At 42.3% G+C, this 17,167-nt stretch overlaps 1 protein-coding gene across 1 annotated transcript in view; it reads right to left on the bottom strand.

The window, feature by feature from the left end:
* The window catches only part of STEAP3 (STEAP3 metalloreductase), a 30,113-nt gene extending 13,825 nt beyond the window's left edge, over positions 1-16,288 (bottom strand). Inside the window, exon 1 of the mRNA XM_015826968.1 lies at positions 16,224-16,288. The gene's annotated coding sequence lies outside the window, so the exon portion shown is untranslated. The remainder of the gene's footprint in view (positions 1-16,223) is intronic.
* Between the last annotated feature and the right edge of the window lie 879 nt (positions 16,289-17,167).

The following is a 17,167-nucleotide window of genomic DNA, read 5'->3' as shown; positions in this document are numbered from 1 at the left end:
CAGGAAGTTTCTCCTTAGTTCTAGGTTGCTTCTCTCTTTGGTTAGTTTCCACCCGTTGCTTCTTGTCCTGCCTTCAGGTGCTTTGGAGAATAGCCTGACTCCCTCTTCTTTGTGGCAGCCCCTGAGATATTGGAACACTGCTATCATGTCCCCCCTCGTCCTTCTCTTCGTTAAACTAGACATACCCAATTCCAGCAACCGTTCTTTATATGTTTTAGCCTCCAGTCCCCTAATCGTCTTTGTTGTTCTTTTGTGCACTCTTTCTAGAGTCTCAACATCTTTTTTACATTGTGCCGACCAAAACTGGATGCAGTATTCCAAGTGTGGCCTTACCAAGGCATTGTAAAGTGGTATTAACACTTCATGTGATCTTGATTCTATCCCTCTGTTAATGCAGCCCAGCACTGAGTTGGCTTTTTTGGCAGCTGCAGCACACTGCTGGCTCATATTTAAATGATTGTCCACTAGGACTCCGAGGTCCCTCTCACAGTTACTACTATTGAGCAAGGTGATCAGTTTTGGGGTTGTTTTTTTGCATTCTTAGATCAATGTTTCACAAACCTACAAACTGTAGTAATGATCATTACCCTGTGGGTAAAATGGAAGAGTCCTGTTCAGTGATGGCACCACATTTATGGAACTCAGTTTTAGTAGGAAAATGCAGGGCTCCATCCCCACATTGAGCTTTTAAAGCTTCCCGATATTCATTTTGATCCTGCCTTTGTTAGTTTTTATAAAAACTCAAGCAACAACATTTCTAATAGTTCCTCTTCCTATTGTTTCCCCACAACAACCCTGTGGGGTGGGTTGGACTGAGAAAGAGTGACTGGCCTAAGGTCACCCAGCTGGGTTTCATGCCTAAAGTGGGACTAGAATTCACAAACTCCTGGTTTCTAGCCTAAGTGTATGATAGCATATATTTAGTATGTCTTTTATCTATTGTAAACATAATGCAATATTTTATTTTTTTAACAAACCATAGTTTGAGTGATTAGCCCATTCTGAATTATTTTTCTTAATACTGTAATGTTTTATGCTTTTAAAAATTCATAGTTGATTATTTATTGCAAAAAGATACACAGGGAGCTGTCTTGGGAGGTTTTATTCTAAATGGGAGTCTACAAATCTTTTAAATAGATAAATAATTACAGGCTAGGAGAGAGGTAGCCAAAACAGTCTTTATAAAAGGAAACAACTTTGGAGAGTTAAGCTTTTATTGTTGTTGTTGTTCAATGCAGCAGATATTTCAAGGACATTTTAATCTGCAACTCCTTATTGTTGGAAATATAAAGGGAAAAATAATATCATCCAGCCTCTAGCAAGCATGTTATTTGGACACAAAATAAAAGAAATCAAATACAAGGGAATGGAAGCATCAACCAGAACACCTGGGATAGAATCAAGATCACGTGAAGTGTTAATACCACTTTACAATGTCTTGGTAAGGCCACACTTGGAATACTGCATCCAGTTTTGGTCACCACAATGTAAAAAAGATGTTGAGACTCTGGAAAGAGTACAGAGAAGAGCAACAAAGATGATTAGGGGACTGGAGGCTAAAGCATATAAGGAACGGCTGCTGGAATTGGATATGTCTAGTTTAATGAAGAGAAGGACGAGGAGGGACATGATAGCAGTGTTCCAATATCTCTCAGGGGCTGCCACAAAGAAGAGGGAGTCAAGTTATTCTCCAAAGCGCCTGAAGGCAGGAGAAGAAGCAAGGGATGGAAACTAAGCAAGGAGAGAAGCAACCTAGAACTAAGGAGAAACTTCCTGACAGTTAGAACAATTAACCAGTGGAACAACCTGCCTCCAGAAGCGGTGAATGCTCCAACACTGGAAGTTTTTAAGAAGAGACTGGACAGCCATTTGTCCGAAATGGTATAGGGTTTCCTGCCTGAGCAGGGGGTTGGACTAGATGACCTCCAAGGTCCCTTCCAACTTTTTTTTTTATTATTATTATTATTATTACTATTACTATTACTATTACTATTACTACTATTACTACTACTACTACTACTACTACTATTATTATTATTATTATTATTATTATTATTATTATTATCTTCCCTGAGTAAAAAAGAATGGGAGCTGTATCATTATACAGCAAGAAGAATGGTAAGTGGCATTTCCATGACATGGACACGACCTTTTAAACTTAGACCAGTGTTTCTCAACCTTGACAATTTTAAGGCATGTGGACTTCAACTCCCAGAATTCCACAGCCAGCAATGCTGGCTGTGGAATTCTGGGAGTTGAAGTCTACATGTCTTAAAATTGTCAAGGTTGAGAAACATTGACTTAGACAGTGACTTTGGCTTATTTATTTGCAAATTTTCCCAAAAGACTATGAGGAGGTTGGTAAGAACCACTGAAAATTAATTTAATCACTTATCTTCAGGGGAGGGTGGGAGAGAGAAAAATACTGATACACACCGGTAGTTCTTGACTTAACATCCATGATCAAGTCCAAATTTTCTGTTGAGTGAGTTTTGCCTCATTTTACAATCTTTCTTGCCACAGTTGTTAAGTAAATCACCTCAGTTGTTAAATGAATAACATGGTTGTTAAGTGAATCTGGCTTCCCCACTGACTTTGCTTGTCAGGTCACACAGGACGATCACATGACTCCGGGACACTGCAGCCGTCATAAATATGAACCCAGTTGCCAAGCGTCCGAATTTTGATGATGTGACCATGGAGATGCCGCAATGGCAGTAAGTGTGAAAACTGGTCGTAAGTCACTTTTTTTCAATGCCGTCATAACCTCAAACGGTCACTAAACAAATCAAAGATTACTTGTAACTTCTATCACCTCACATTATTTACAGGTAGTCCTTGACTTATGACCGATCACTTAGTGTCCATTCAAAGGGGGGGGGGAAGGGGACTTATGACTCAGATTCGAAGTTACGATGATCCACCATCACATGACCCAACTTCAGGAGCCTAGCAACACAGCTGCATTTATGGCTGTTTGCAGCATCCCATGGTTATATGACCCATGTTTTACCACAGCCCTGCCAAATAACAGGCACTTATTTCCAGTTTTCAGCAAAACGACGCCTATAATAAACCGGTGGTTTGCTTAACGACCGCAGCATTCACTTAACAAAAAAAAATCATAAAATTGGGTCATGTGACCAACCCGTTTTTAAGACTGTCACGACATAATGACCATTATGGGCAGGCTCCATTATGGTTGTACATCAAGGACTACCTGTATACCTGTATGATGGAACTCAGACCAGAGAATTGCTGACAATTCCCTTATGTAGTTTCAAAAAGAACATAAGCTTCAATGGACTTAGGTCTCCTACGGGGGCGAAGGGACTCTAACCTAAGCTAAGCAAAATTAGGTCTGGCAAGTGGATGGAAGATGATCAGAAAATCTAAGAATTGTCAACCAGGCTGGGAAGTCCTAAAAACTTATTGAAAAAGGTAACAACAATTCACTTTTATAATGCTGCTAAGAAAACTACACAGATGCATCTACGATGCATGAGATGACCACAGGAGCATGCAGGGGTTACCATGGGGTGACTTCAGTTTGAAAAAGAGTTCACTTTCTTTTGCTTATCTGAGGTCAAATAAAAAACACAAGATAAATTCTGGTTTAAAATGGCATAATTTTGAATTACTCTTGCCAAATCTTGCATATTAGGAATTTTCATGCGTTCCTTTCTTATGGGGGTGCGGTCCTGCTTGTCTTTTCAAAATGTTCTATCATTGAGGCAGGGTTGCAGTACATTTCTTTGGTGGCTTTGGAAACGGCAAGGTTTACGCTAGCAAGCCATGGCTCAACACCAAGTATTTTTAACCTAGATTGAAAGAAAACCAAACAAGGCCATCCTTGGCTAGTCCCTGAATGGAGGACTAGCAGGATATCACAAGCTGTAGGCTAGACTGAGTAGTTGAATGAAAATCCTGAAGTGGCCTATCTCCTGTACCATGTAAGATCAACTTCTCCATGGAGTCACCAGGATAGGAATCAAACTCGATTGAGAGACACACTTTCCCTACCCCCATACTTTCAAATGTTACAAAGTCCTCACATATAGAATAGAATAGAATAGAATAGAATAGAGCTGGAAGGGACCTTGGAGGTCTTCTAGTCCAGCCCCCTGCTCAAGCAGGAGAAACTATATCATCTCAGACAGGTGGATGTCTAGTCTCTTGTTAAAAATCTCCAGTGATGGAGTGCCCACCATTTCTGGGGTTAAGCTGTTCCACTGGTTGATTGTCCTCACTGTCAGGAAATTTCTCTTTAGTTCCAGGTTGCTTCTCTCTTTGGTCAGTTTTAGGTGCTTAACTAAATCCTGGCACAATAGGATGAATTGCTACCAGTCCAGCTAGCATACTAAATACAATTGGTACTAAACAACTGTGCTCCCCCCCCCCCCGTGCACACACTACATTCTATTTATTCCAACAACTGAAACTCTAGTGTTAGATAGTTTACTCTCTGTACTGTTCACTGGAGCACAGCATCCACGTTTGAGGCATATTATATAACTTACTGGGTATAAACATTCTGTAGCTGCTTCTATAGAAGCAGATAAGGAGTTAAAGGAGTGACACTCGGCACTTTCTTCTGCGCTGACAGAGCTACTGAATCTGTTTGGAACTGAATCATTTTTCCACAGGCTTAGCTAAATCTGCAGATTAAAACCGTAAATGCTTTTGTTGCAGGCAAGACACATTCGCAGCCATCTGCAAAGGTTGCTAGCAAGTAAACAGGCACAACAGAGCACCAACAGGATACAATACAACAGCCTGCTTTTAGAACACAGAGGCTGCTTCCTTCCCACAACCGCTAATGACTGATCACTTAAGGGTACTTTCAGTGCATTTGCTTCTCCCTTTTTAAAAGGCAGTAGGCAGTTTACATGTTCTTCCCCCAAATTCTGCACTGCTTCTAGGAAGTCACATTTTCCAAGGCAAGCAAAGTGCTGGATTTTCTAATAGAGAAAATATGATACATGTAGCTGGAGAGATGATCAGTTTGCTGCTTTAGGGGCCTTATGCTGTCCTTGGTGTAATTAAAATACCCCCCCCCCCAAGTGACTAATTCAGACTGCTGCCAAGAGCTATTTGTCCCCTTCCTGGCAGTTTGCTGGGTTAGAAAAAAGAGTGGAAAGAAAACATGAAAGGATATGGTAGGAACGAAGGAAATCTCCATTGGCTTTAAAGCTTCCCATCAATGGCATATAGCAGTGGTCCCCAACCCTTTATGACTTGGTGGTCTGGAGGTGAGGGAGGTGAGCCAAGGCCCAGTAGTGGGTGGTAGCCAGAGGGTTGGGGACCCCTGGCATATACCTTTCCTATCAATCCCATGAAAATACAGCCTTCAACAGGAAAATGGTTGTTCACCCTGACTGGTTTGATATAATTAATGTTGATATTAATTAGCCATAAGTTCTGATCCCAGTCATATTGTATTCATTGTTCAAAGATGGGGTGCTCTTATTTTTCTAAAGGCTTCGTTTAGCCTTCCTCAAAACCGCTCATCGCCTTTCCCTGAGGGAACCTTTTTAAAAAGATATTTTGGCACCCGAGGTTGACCTGTTTTTCTAGGCACGGTTGATATTCAAATTTGTGACCTAATGTGTTTTGCCTCTAAACAGCGGCTGGAAAATGGTGACATCATCTCTGTTACCACTAACTCTCCCGAAAGGACTCCGTGCCATGCAAAGGGCACCAAAAGGGGATAAGGGGAAAGATTACACAAGGCTGGTAAGATGCCCCATTTATGCAGAAGGTTGGCCAAGCTGGTCCGAGCAAAGCCACTCTATCATCCAACATCATGAATCCGATAATAGCCCTGTGGGTTGCCAGAGCAAAATGAAGCTGAGTTTCAAGGGTCATTATTATTATGGGCCTTCATCCCTTAAATTATTTCCCTGTGCCAGTTCTCAAAATATTGTTGCTTGGCTGTTTCCCTAGCAATTATAGGATCTTGCTAGGTTAGCGTATATGAGAAGTCTGTTTTGTTTCCTAGTCTAGGCAGGACTTAAGAAATCCTGTTCATAAAACGTTCTTTCCCCAAACAAATGATTGCTTAATACAATTATCTGATCCCTAGCACAGTGAGCCACAAACCATCCAATCCTGTCAAGTATGTTTTGTGAACTAAACCTAAACATGGAAGAAAACTAGAGGCATATGGAAGGAGGTTAGAGACTCTCCATCCCAATTGCTTGAATTTTACAAAAACGGAGTGAAGAAATACTGAAACCATATTTCTAACTGTAATTACAGTTCAGTTACAATAAGGCATCCTGACTCCGTAAGGGCCCTGCTCTCTTTAGACCTTCTCTACTAACAGGACAAACCCATCTCCAACTCTCCTCCAGGACTTGAATTTGTTAAGATCTTATCTAACTAAGCCTTCTGCCTTAATTTGCAGAATTTGGGCATTTCAGATAGTTCTCAAGTTACGACTACAATGGAGCCCAAAAGCAAGACAGTTGTCAGGTGAGTTGTGCCCCATTTCATCTTTTTTTGTTGCCACAGTTGTTAAGTGAATCATGCAATCGTTAAGCAAACATGGCTTCCCCCACTGACTTTGCTTGTCGGAAGCCTACAAATGGTGATCACATGACCCCAGGACATGTGCAACTGTCATAAACACATGCCAGTTGCCAAGCGCCTGAATTCTGATCACGTGACCATGGAGATGCTGAAATGGTTGTAAGTGTGAAAACTTTTTTTTTCAGTGTCGTTGTAACTTCGAACCAACACAAAATGAATGGTTGCAAGTCAAGGACCAGCTGTAAATGCGAGGATCTTTATTACAAAACACTGGAGAAGATATACTGTAGAACAGTGATGGCGAACCTTTTAAAGACCGAGTGCCCAAAAACTGGCCCCGGCCCCGCTCCACCCCCTGCCCCACCTGCCCGCAGGGCCACTCACCACTTCCAGGGCCTACCGCAGATCGCCCAGCAGCACCATGGCAGCCACACCCTCTGCCCGCGCCCCGCAGCATCAACTGTGCGCGATGCTGCCTGGCTGCCATGTCCTTGACTGCATTGCTCTGTGTAGGGCAACTCTTCTCCAGGGGGCTGCTGATGAGGAGAGGGTCATGGGGGGAGGCAAGGCTGGGGCAATGGCACGTGTGTCCACAGAGAGGGCTCCGAGTGCCGCCTCTGGCACCCATGCCATAGGTTCACCACCACTGCTGTAGAATGATCCTACTGGATCCCCAGTACAGTATTGAAAAAATTACTATGGCAACAAAATTAATGAAGCATTGTCAGACTGTAGTGTGAAGATCAATTGGCTCACTATTACCTTTATTGACAATTCTCAAAATTGAATATCCTCATGTGTATAAATATCATTTTGGACACACCTATTGAAAATGGAGGTTTAAAATGTGTTTACTGTCTATCACATTTATGTAAATAGCAGTTATTACTTTTATTAATAAATGATAAATAAATTATTATTTATTATATTATTAAATCAATTGTCACTTTGGAAAAATATTTTTAGAAAGCCATGTACTTAAGGGAAATAGGTTGAGGGCCGTGGTGTGTCTTTTGTACGCGTGGGTGTATCGAATGAAACCATGAACCCAAAGTGGATGGGAACTAGAATTCCATCCATTCTCACAATCCCCTTTGTCTCCCTTCTCGTCCAAACAGCAGATGCTAGGAGGCCACTGATTCTTAAGGGAGGCCCAATCTATCATTTTATTAAAAGATTTAAAGTTAGACCCCTTCCCACTTTTTTGTCTGGTCAAGGAAATAAAACTTAGTGTGCCGTCTTTTCCCTGAGTTGCTATCTAATTGCCAAGAAATTCACAAAGGCAATTACCCCCAAATCCTTTTTCATAGTCCAATTCTTTAATCCGTATCATTTTTTAGTAAGGCGTGGGGAATAACTGCTTTTGGAAAATGTTTTTCTACCCAGATAATTGATACTTTATAACTTTCTCTAAACAAATCTTTACCTGATCTCCCTTCCTTCCGCCGCGCCCTTAAGACATGGTTATTTCAGCTTGCAGGACTGGCCTAGGGGAAATTTTTAGTGGGGGTTTTAAAATAATTTTAAATTACTTAGGCCAATTATTAATATTTGTCTTTTAATCATGTTTTAACAGTAGTTTTGGTATTTTGTAGTTTTTATCTGGTTGTTAGCCGCCCTGAGTCCGCAAGGAGAAGGGCGGGATATAAATATAAGCAATAAATAAATAAATAAATAAATAAATAAATAAATAAATAAATAAACTTGATGAATCACTAAGGCTGGGACAACTATATTCCTTTGACAATAGAGCAGTCCTTTAAATGTAATTTATAAACTATCTAAATTTTTGATGAACTGCTTAATTTATGCAATCAATAATCAACATTCATCCAAGTGAAAGACCTGTTGTAATGTTTTGTATGATCGCTGTTCTTTTTCTCAATAAAGCAATAAATACTATAGGAATAAAATGATAAAAAATGTGAAAAGATGCAGCAAGTAATAGTAAAAAAAACTATTACCGGTATGGCAAATCAGAAGTATTTCATAGTTGATTCAACTGTTTATCTTTGCCTTAATACTGATACGGAAACTTGGATATCTTTCAGTTAGTGTGCAAAATACTTTTTTCTCGTTAGATCAGTGGTTCTCAACCTTTTTAATGCCGCGACCCCAACCGGTCGTAAGTCGAGGACTAAACCGGTCGTAAGTCGAGGACTAAACCGGTTGTAAGTCGAGGACTACCCAACCGGTCGTAAGTCGAGGACTTTCCCTGCCCGGGAGCGCCGCGCATGCGTGGTTCCGCCCCCTGCGCCGGCCGAGGCGTAGCTGGCAAGTGGCAGAGACGGAGCAGGCCGACCACCAGCTGGCCCAGCCCAAGGGAGGTAAGGCACCCACCGGAAAAGGGGGAAAAAATGGCGGACAGCCTTGCTTGGCGACCCCCATGAAATGGTCGATCGACCCCAAATGGGGTCCCGACCCACAGGTTGAGAACCACTGCCTTAGATCTTAAAGGATTCTCTTAAATTATTTTTGGGGATCATTGATTGAGCTTTTGATAATAATCTGAAAAGGGGATGGATTTAAAGGCCCCCAACTGCTTCTGTCACCGTATTCTTAGCAAACTGAAAACTCATCTAAAGGTAATTTATTTGGAGAGAAAATGTGATCTTTCTTTCAGGTAAATATAATAACAATTTCATCTCACATTTGCCCCCCAAAAAACACTGTAGCAAAGAGCAATTTAAACTGGCATCGCCTACTTAAATTCTGTATTACAAGTTCATTCTCCCATTTCAGAACTCAACTACTTTATCCATCAGCAAAGGATCATTTTAGCCTTTCTTAACTAGTTTCTTGCTATACATTTGGATCTTTCATTTCTGAACCAGAGAATTACAAGGATCAATTTACAACAGGGCGCAGGCCTGGATCGATTAAACCTGGGCTCAGGTTTTGTCACTGATGAAGTAATAGCTTCATGGAATTCTTTTCTCTCAGCATTCATTTGGTATGGCGGTAAAATAAAAATATAGGTTATCCTCAACTTACAAGAGTTCATTTAGTGACCATTCAAAGCTACAATGGCACTGAAAAAAGAGACTCATGACAGTTTTTCCTATTTATGACCTTTGCGGCATTCCCCATGATCATGTGATCAAAATCCAGATGCTTGGCAACTGGTTCATATTTATGACCGTTGCTGTGTCCCAGGGTCATGTGATCACTTTTTGCAAGCTTCTGACAAGCAAAGTCAATGGGGAAGCCAGATTCACTTAACTTATCAAGTGCAGTGATTCACTTAACAACTGTGGCAAGAAAGGTCGTAAAATGGGGCAAAACTCACTTCACAAATGTCTCACTTAGCAACCGAAATGTTGGGCTCAATTGTCATAAGTCAAGGGCTACCTGTATTTGTGACCTACACTGAAGGACTGCTGTGAAGGTACATTTCATCCCATCATCTTCCTATGGAAAAGTTAGCAAAACTGATGATAAATAAGTAATATGGACTTAGCTAGCAATCAATACATTTCTGCCTTTTATATATTATTTAGAGCATTTATTATACTCTGCTCTTCAGCCAGAAATGCTTTCAGAGAGAGAGAGAGATTTCTTTTTTTTTTTTTTTTACTAATGAAAGCTTCTATTGGACTGAATTCAAAATGTGAACTGATCTGGAAACTTGGATGCCTCAGCTGCATTAGATAATAAAACTGGGTCAAAAAGAGATTTGTGGAAATTCAGCTTTCCTGTTTCCTACTTTTGTTGTAAAATTACCTATTCCATTGCTTACAAAAAGACTTGGGTAGAATTGATCGTATTTTCCATGATGCTTGGTCCTGCTCATTATGAGTAATCAGATAAGAGAGGCTTAATTGATCTGAAGTCCCATCTCTTTGGCGTTCTTCAAAGTTAAATCTCTTGGAAATTTGCCCAGTAACAGTAAAAAACAAAAATCAATCCCCCTATTAATTCCTAATAAGAGGTAGTATATGACTGATGCCTCATGTTGCTTTTCCCCCCCTTTAAGTTACCCAATTTCTGTATTGTTTCAACCTACACAGATCAGCTATGATTTCAATGACACAAATACTGTGTCTTAATATTGAAGTTACTGATTGATGATCTGGCAACTGATATAAATATTTGCTAAACTGGGGGGACGACAAACTAAAACTTTTTCCAGAATTCTCATTGTGGATTTTTTTCTAAAAGTATTTTGCAACAATTTACTTTGTTTGTGGGAAGCTTGCAGAAAGAAAGTCAATGGGGAAGCCAGGAGGAACCTGCCAGTCCAAGGCCAGTGGCTGCTGCTGGGTGGAAGAGCAGCCCCCTGCCTAGGGGGCTGTGTGAGAGTTGTCGCAGGGTTGGGAAGGGCATGTTGTGTGTGCCAGAGATGCCATGGGATTGGGGAGGGTAGACAGGTAGGCAGTGTAGGTCAGGAAGGGTGCTGTCTGGTATCCACAAAATGTGTGTTAGGTGGGGCAGGGGTCCCCAACCACCGGTCCGGGTCGCGGCATGCCACCAACCAGTCTGCACAAACAAGCAAAGCCCCATCCACGAGATGCAGGCAGCACACAAAATCACGCATCTTCTGGTCCGCGGAAAAACCTCTCTCCACGGAACCGGTCCCTGGTGCCCCAAAAGGTTGGGGAACTCTGAGGTAGGGCACATGGGAGGGCGGTTGACAGCAGAGGCTGAGAAGGGTGCATGGGGGTCATGAGGATGTGTAAGAGGTGCTGCACGGGTCAAGTGGGGTGCACAGGCAGGGGATGGCACAGGTCAAGAAAAATGAATGGGGGTCACAGGGGTATGTGAGAGGTGCTGTGCAAGTCAGGGATGGTGTGTGGGTGGTGACACTGTGGATTGGAAAAGTTGCCTGGGTGCGTTTAGGAGAGTGCAAGAAGTGCCATGGAGCTCAGAGATGGTGCACAGGAGACCGGCATGAGTTGGGAATGATGCATGGAGTACCCACAAGAGGTGCTGCGCATGTCAGGGCTGATGTGGATAGAGAAGGGTGCATGGAAGCATGCAGGAGGTGTCTTGTGGGTTAAGGGATGGAATATACACTTGGAGATTCAGTGGATCGGGGTTTTGGCAACACACAGCTTTTCCCAGAGACAGGCCCCGATTAAGAGACTGCATAGTACCAAGATGGATGAGAGAGGGAAGAAGAGGTTCAGGGTAGCCACACCCTAGAATCTGTCAGGATATATCTAGTAGGTTAGAAGGTTCTAGCTTTAGTTTGACAAGACTCTGGCCCTTAGGTGTTAAGCAAATAAAAGAGTAAACTTGATTGGATCTTACTGGGTTCTCTGGGCTTGGATCAACATCGGGGTGAGCAAAAGGTGGCCCTCCCCTTTCCATTAAGCAGGTAAGTGGTGGGTGGGTGGGTTGGTGGAATGAGACTGACAGGGAAAATGTCATATAGATTGTTGAAAATGCAGATCACATCTGCAGCAGCTGCCCAGTGACACAGCGGCAGCCACAACCTCTCCAGATTTTGGGCACATTCTGTAAGTTAGCTCACTTGTGGTACCCCGATTCAAAAATTGTTGCCCTATGATGCATTACTTTGTCCAGGTAAAGATCATGATGAGAGTTTTAGTAATATATAGCTTGCTTCCTTATAGAATTACTAGTGTAGTCTAATTCCTGCTTGCTCAATAGGGTGAATTTCTGTATTGTGTATTATTGTGATCAGCCCAGTAAAGCTTAATACTTCTTTTTAAAACAAAGATAAGGTTGAGATAATTTAACACTCTATGTTGCTGCCTCCTTCAGCGTATTTGGCCTTTTTTTTTACTTTAGGAAATGGATTATTTCAAGGTGTATAGGGAAAGCTATTTAAATATTCTTAGGGGGAAAGATCACATTCCTGTAATAAATGCATGTTTTCTCTGGCTAGAATAAAAATTAAGAGAATGTACCATAAAGACTATAATGCAAATGGAAAGATAACTGATACATATATTCATTAACTTTCTTCAACTAAGCAATTTGTTGCATCTGATCTCTAACCTCTTCTGCCTTACATGTTACCAAAATATATCTGATACTTTTTCCTTGGTTTTTACCTTCTCTGAATCTGAGGGACCTTTGGAGATCTTGAAGACAGTACGACACTCTCCCCCACCAGATCTGGTGGCCAAAATCAGCACAAATTCTTATGTACAGGCACTGCTGCAGGTGATATAAGTTATATACTGCAATGAACTAGCCAAGAAAACTTCATCATATTCCAGAAATAATTAAATGTTACCACAGAGCCATTCTAATATACAGGGAGAATGTGGGTGCCAAAGTAGCTAATGTACTTCTTAAGAACACTGAAACTTAGAATCAATCCATGTATCCTCCTGCCAACTGCTATCAACTAGGAGAAAAAACAGTAAATGGAGACATTTTCAACTTTTTCCTTTGAAACTAAGGATACAAAATCTGCCTTATTGCTACTGTCCCTTTTTTTAAAAGAAGTTTTTGAAACAAGTTTCCTAACAAAGGCAAACACTTGAGAACTACAACTTTTCTCACAAAATTCTACTCTGTTAACTTACCCGTTAACCTGGCCATTGGCATTTTGTCATGTGTAACAACCAATATAAACATATGCTCTTTTAATCATTAGCTTTTTTTTGTTTTGTTTTTGGCCTTCTAGTCAATGTTGATTCCTGGCATTTACTTGGACAAGTTTCTGTTGTTTACTTGGCAAGATTTTAGAACAGATTTTGCCCTTGCCAGCTTCCTATGGCTGAGAGTGTGTGATTGGCCCGCAGTCATCTAGTTTGCTTTGTTTTTAAGGTAGGACTAGAACAGGGGTAGCCAGCTATGCTGGCTCAGGAATTCTGGGAGTTGAAGTCCATGAGTCATAAAAGAGCCAAGGTTGCCTACCCCTGGACTAGAACTTGCTGTATTCCAGTTTCTTCTATCCTGGTGCCTTAATCATCATGCTAAACTAGCTCACAGTAATCAGTTTAGGCCAGTGTCTTTCAACTATGGCGGCTTGAAGAGGTATGGATTTTAACTCTCACTCAGCATGACTGAAGAATACTAAGAGTTGAAGTCCACACATCTTAAAGCTGCTAAAGTTGAGGAACATGGTTTAGGCAAAGAAAGATGTTTGTTTGTAAGAGATACTGATAAGGCAAACTCTTATCAAGAGAGGTGCAGTAGAGAATGTTTGACGTCTGATAATTTACTCTATTTTGTGATCACATTTAAAAAGTTAGAAAACATTTAAGAATTGATGGCAGAGAAACAATGAGTAGGCTGAACAACATATGGAGGATTTTTTAAAAAAAAATCTTAAAAGAAGCTTTTCATCCATAAAAGCTTATGCCAACCAGGATGGCCTAAAATTTGTAGTCTCAACAAATCCTGAGTTTACCAAATTAGGAAGGGTAGTTTATGCCACAATAAAAACATTTAGAGGCAAGACAAGAATCAACGGAGTGCTTCATTCAAAAGCTCATCTTTTCCCTCATATTACTTTCACTGAGCGGCTGAAAAATTTCATACCTCCCTACTCTAATCCACTAACTGTTCACAACAGCTATGAAATCATAGTTGACAGGTATAATTTTCTCCACAATAGTTTAATCCACCAATCAGGCAGTTAAGTATTTTGCGTCTGCCTTGTTCAGATGCCAGCATCTAGCTGTCCTTTGTGAATTAAAAAATAATAATAACAGGGATGTGATTGATGTTTGAATGGGGGACCACCAGGAATCCATAAGACTGCAAGTTAGACTGGAAAATTAAAAAAAAAAGTATCCTGGAAAAGAGCAGGGGCTAATAACTCCCATATTTTTGCCAACAGAATTATGTCCATGAAGCCTCAAACAGTTCCTTTTACAAATCTTGTTAATAGAGGATGCAGGGAAAGCAACTAACGGAAAAAGTGGTTTGTTTTTTTTAAATTACCTCTTCTACTCTGTTGATGTATTTATTCTCATTGTATTCCTACTTCGCCATTGTTTATTTTATTGTTCTGTTATTTTACTTCTGTTCTGTTTACACTCCTTTCATTTTTCTTCCTTTTTGTAGCCCAAAGGCAACATAGGCAGCAAATAAATTTTAACAAATAAATAAATTGGCGGTATGGTTAAGAAGGGAGATGGGATGTAGGGTGGTGGAAAGGAGGAAAGAGGAGAGGTTGTGGGATTAGGAGGAGGAAGGAAGAGGAAAGTGAATGAAGTTGAATGCAAGGCGAGGACTGCCGAGCGTCTCCGAAAACGTATTGAGTAGGATTATCTTTTTTGCTTGTGTAAGTAAATGCATCATATTTGTATTATTTGTTGTTTAATTTGAAAAAGTAATAATAAATAAATAAATACATAAATAAATAAATAAATAAATAAATAAATAAATAAATTGGCGGCATGGAAACATAAAACCTTTTACTGGAAACATTTTTCCCTTCCTAAAGTTGACTGCTGAGGCAAGGTTGCCACAACAGACTGGGTCAACAGACTGGGTCAAGGTTGCCACAACAGACTGGGACAACACAGCCTACATTAAAGTAATCCAGGTGCACTAAGTGGAAAGCGAGCAGCAGATGAAGGAGTACCGCTACCACCACCACCAAGACCGCCATTCATCCTGAACAGGTTTCAGTTTCCTCTTCAACCCAATGAGGCGTTCGCTATACTGTCGCTTTAAACGGCATCCATGCAACCACAAATCAGACCTATGCACACTTCAGAAAGCGGAGCCCCAGTCAACGGCCCTCTTTTATCTAACGCCGTGCAGATTACTCCCATAGACTGATACGGTAGCTGCCAAGCGATTAGTTTCCGGAAGGCGGGGAAGATGAAACAAGAAGCTGGCTCTTTTCTACCCCAGACTCTTGTTTCTACCCCAGACTCTTGGAAATAGGAAAATAATGAGGTCCCCTCGGCTTTAGCAAAGCGGAGCAAAGAGAGAAACACAAGCAGGAGAGGCGAGACTGCCCGGAACTGAAAAAGCAGAGGCGAGCTAACGTGGAGAGCAGAAGGGGGACGGTCATCGAGACGGGAAGGGGGCTCCATAGTTGCGCGCGCGTGCGTGGGGGGGGGCGCTGGATACGAAGCCTTTCCACTGAAGGGCGACCATCCTTGAGACCTTGCACCGAGGGGCGCGGCCTGTCGCTCACAGGGGGGGCCCGAGGAAGGGAAAGGCTTCACAAGCGAGGCGACCGGGCCCTTTCCTGCGCTTTAGGGGCTCCTTTGAGCCTCTTTCCCCCACCCCTTTCCCCAGAGGCGCTCGCTCGCTCGCTCGCTCCCCTCCCCACCCCGCTGGTTTTCCACGCACGGCCAGCAAATGGCATTCAGCCACGCAGCCCCGCCACGCGAGGAGCCGCCACCAACTCGGAGTCCAGCCCAAGGGACGTTTATCTCGAGGTTTCCCCCGCTCGGGCTGTTGTACTCACCGCTCTACGGGGGGCCAGGGCAGACGGCGAAGCGAAGGAGAAAGTGGGCGATTTTTTTTTTATTTTTTTGGCCGCGCTCGCAGGGCGAGGGAATAAAAACGGCGGACTCCTCCCCTTCTCCTCCCGCCAGCCCGCTTTGGCTTTCCCCGCCTCGCTCCAGGACCGATCTCGACCTGCCTTGCTCGTTCCTGATCCGGGCCTGGCGCCGGTGCACGTGTTACGTGCGTGGGGGGCTTCTTGTGGAAGTACCGCGGCGCTGCCCTTCGCCGCCTCTCCGGGGTCCAATGCTGGGGAAGCGGCTGGTGGGTGACTCAAAGCCCGGCCGCGCTCTTACCTCTTGGAGGGCGGCGGATCCTGAGCTCCGGCTCCTGGGATAGAGTACAAACCCGTCCCTCCTTTTCGCTTGCTTTATCCGGGGAAAGAAAAAAAAAAGCAACACCCGTACAAATGTCGAACAAACAGGTTTTAACGCTTCGCCCTAGGCAAAACTAGCTAAATAATCTCTCCCCGTCAAAACGCCCAAAAAGGAACTAATTGCGTCGTTCGTTCGACCCAAATCAGTTTCGGTTTGCAACAGCTGTGACTCCCCCTGAGGTCTTGAGTGGCCAATAGATCTCAGGTGAATCTACCTCCGCCGGGGCTTTTGATGCTAAAAAGTAAACTTTCCCTTGGAGCTCCAAGAGAGAAATGCAGTAAATATTACGTAAAAGTTGTGCCCAAGACAAGTTGATTTTGAAAAAGCTGAGTGAGCGTTGTCTGAGTTGGTTTCTCCTTGGGAAGGAGACCACCAAGAAATCCAAGGCTGGAGGGTGGACTGACAAATTAATATCGTCACCACTAGAAGTCAGCATAGGGAAGCCTCTTCAGTCTTGTTCCAAAGAAAAGCTACATGGAGATGAGAAGCTCAACAGGGACTTGAGGCTGGGGAAGAAAGAAGAAAATCATTCTGATTTTCTAGTCCAGCTGGGAGACATTGTTGGTTTAGCCTCATCTCAGGTTTACTAGTCCCTATATCTGAGCACAGCTTTTCTCACAGGGATGTTGTAAAAACAACATGGGGTGAACAATACTGTGAATAATCAAGGTTTAAATAGAGCCGGCAATTGTACATTTCAAGATTTCTTTTTATTGTTATTTATTACATCAATGTACACAGCCTCCCACCCCACAATTGTGACTCTGGATGGTACACAAAGGATTAAAAACAAAAGCATAAACAATAATGAGATAAAAGGAAGCCTAGGATGTGTGTTTAAAAATAATAACTTTTGCTGTAAC

Source organism: Protobothrops mucrosquamatus, unplaced genomic scaffold (genome assembly GCF_001527695.2).
Source record: "Protobothrops mucrosquamatus isolate PMUCROS unplaced genomic scaffold, P.Mucros_1.0 scaffold3410, whole genome shotgun sequence".
NCBI classification, from domain to species: Eukaryota; Metazoa; Chordata; class Lepidosauria; order Squamata; family Viperidae; genus Protobothrops; species Protobothrops mucrosquamatus.
This window is presented reverse-complemented; position numbering and strand designations above follow the sequence as displayed.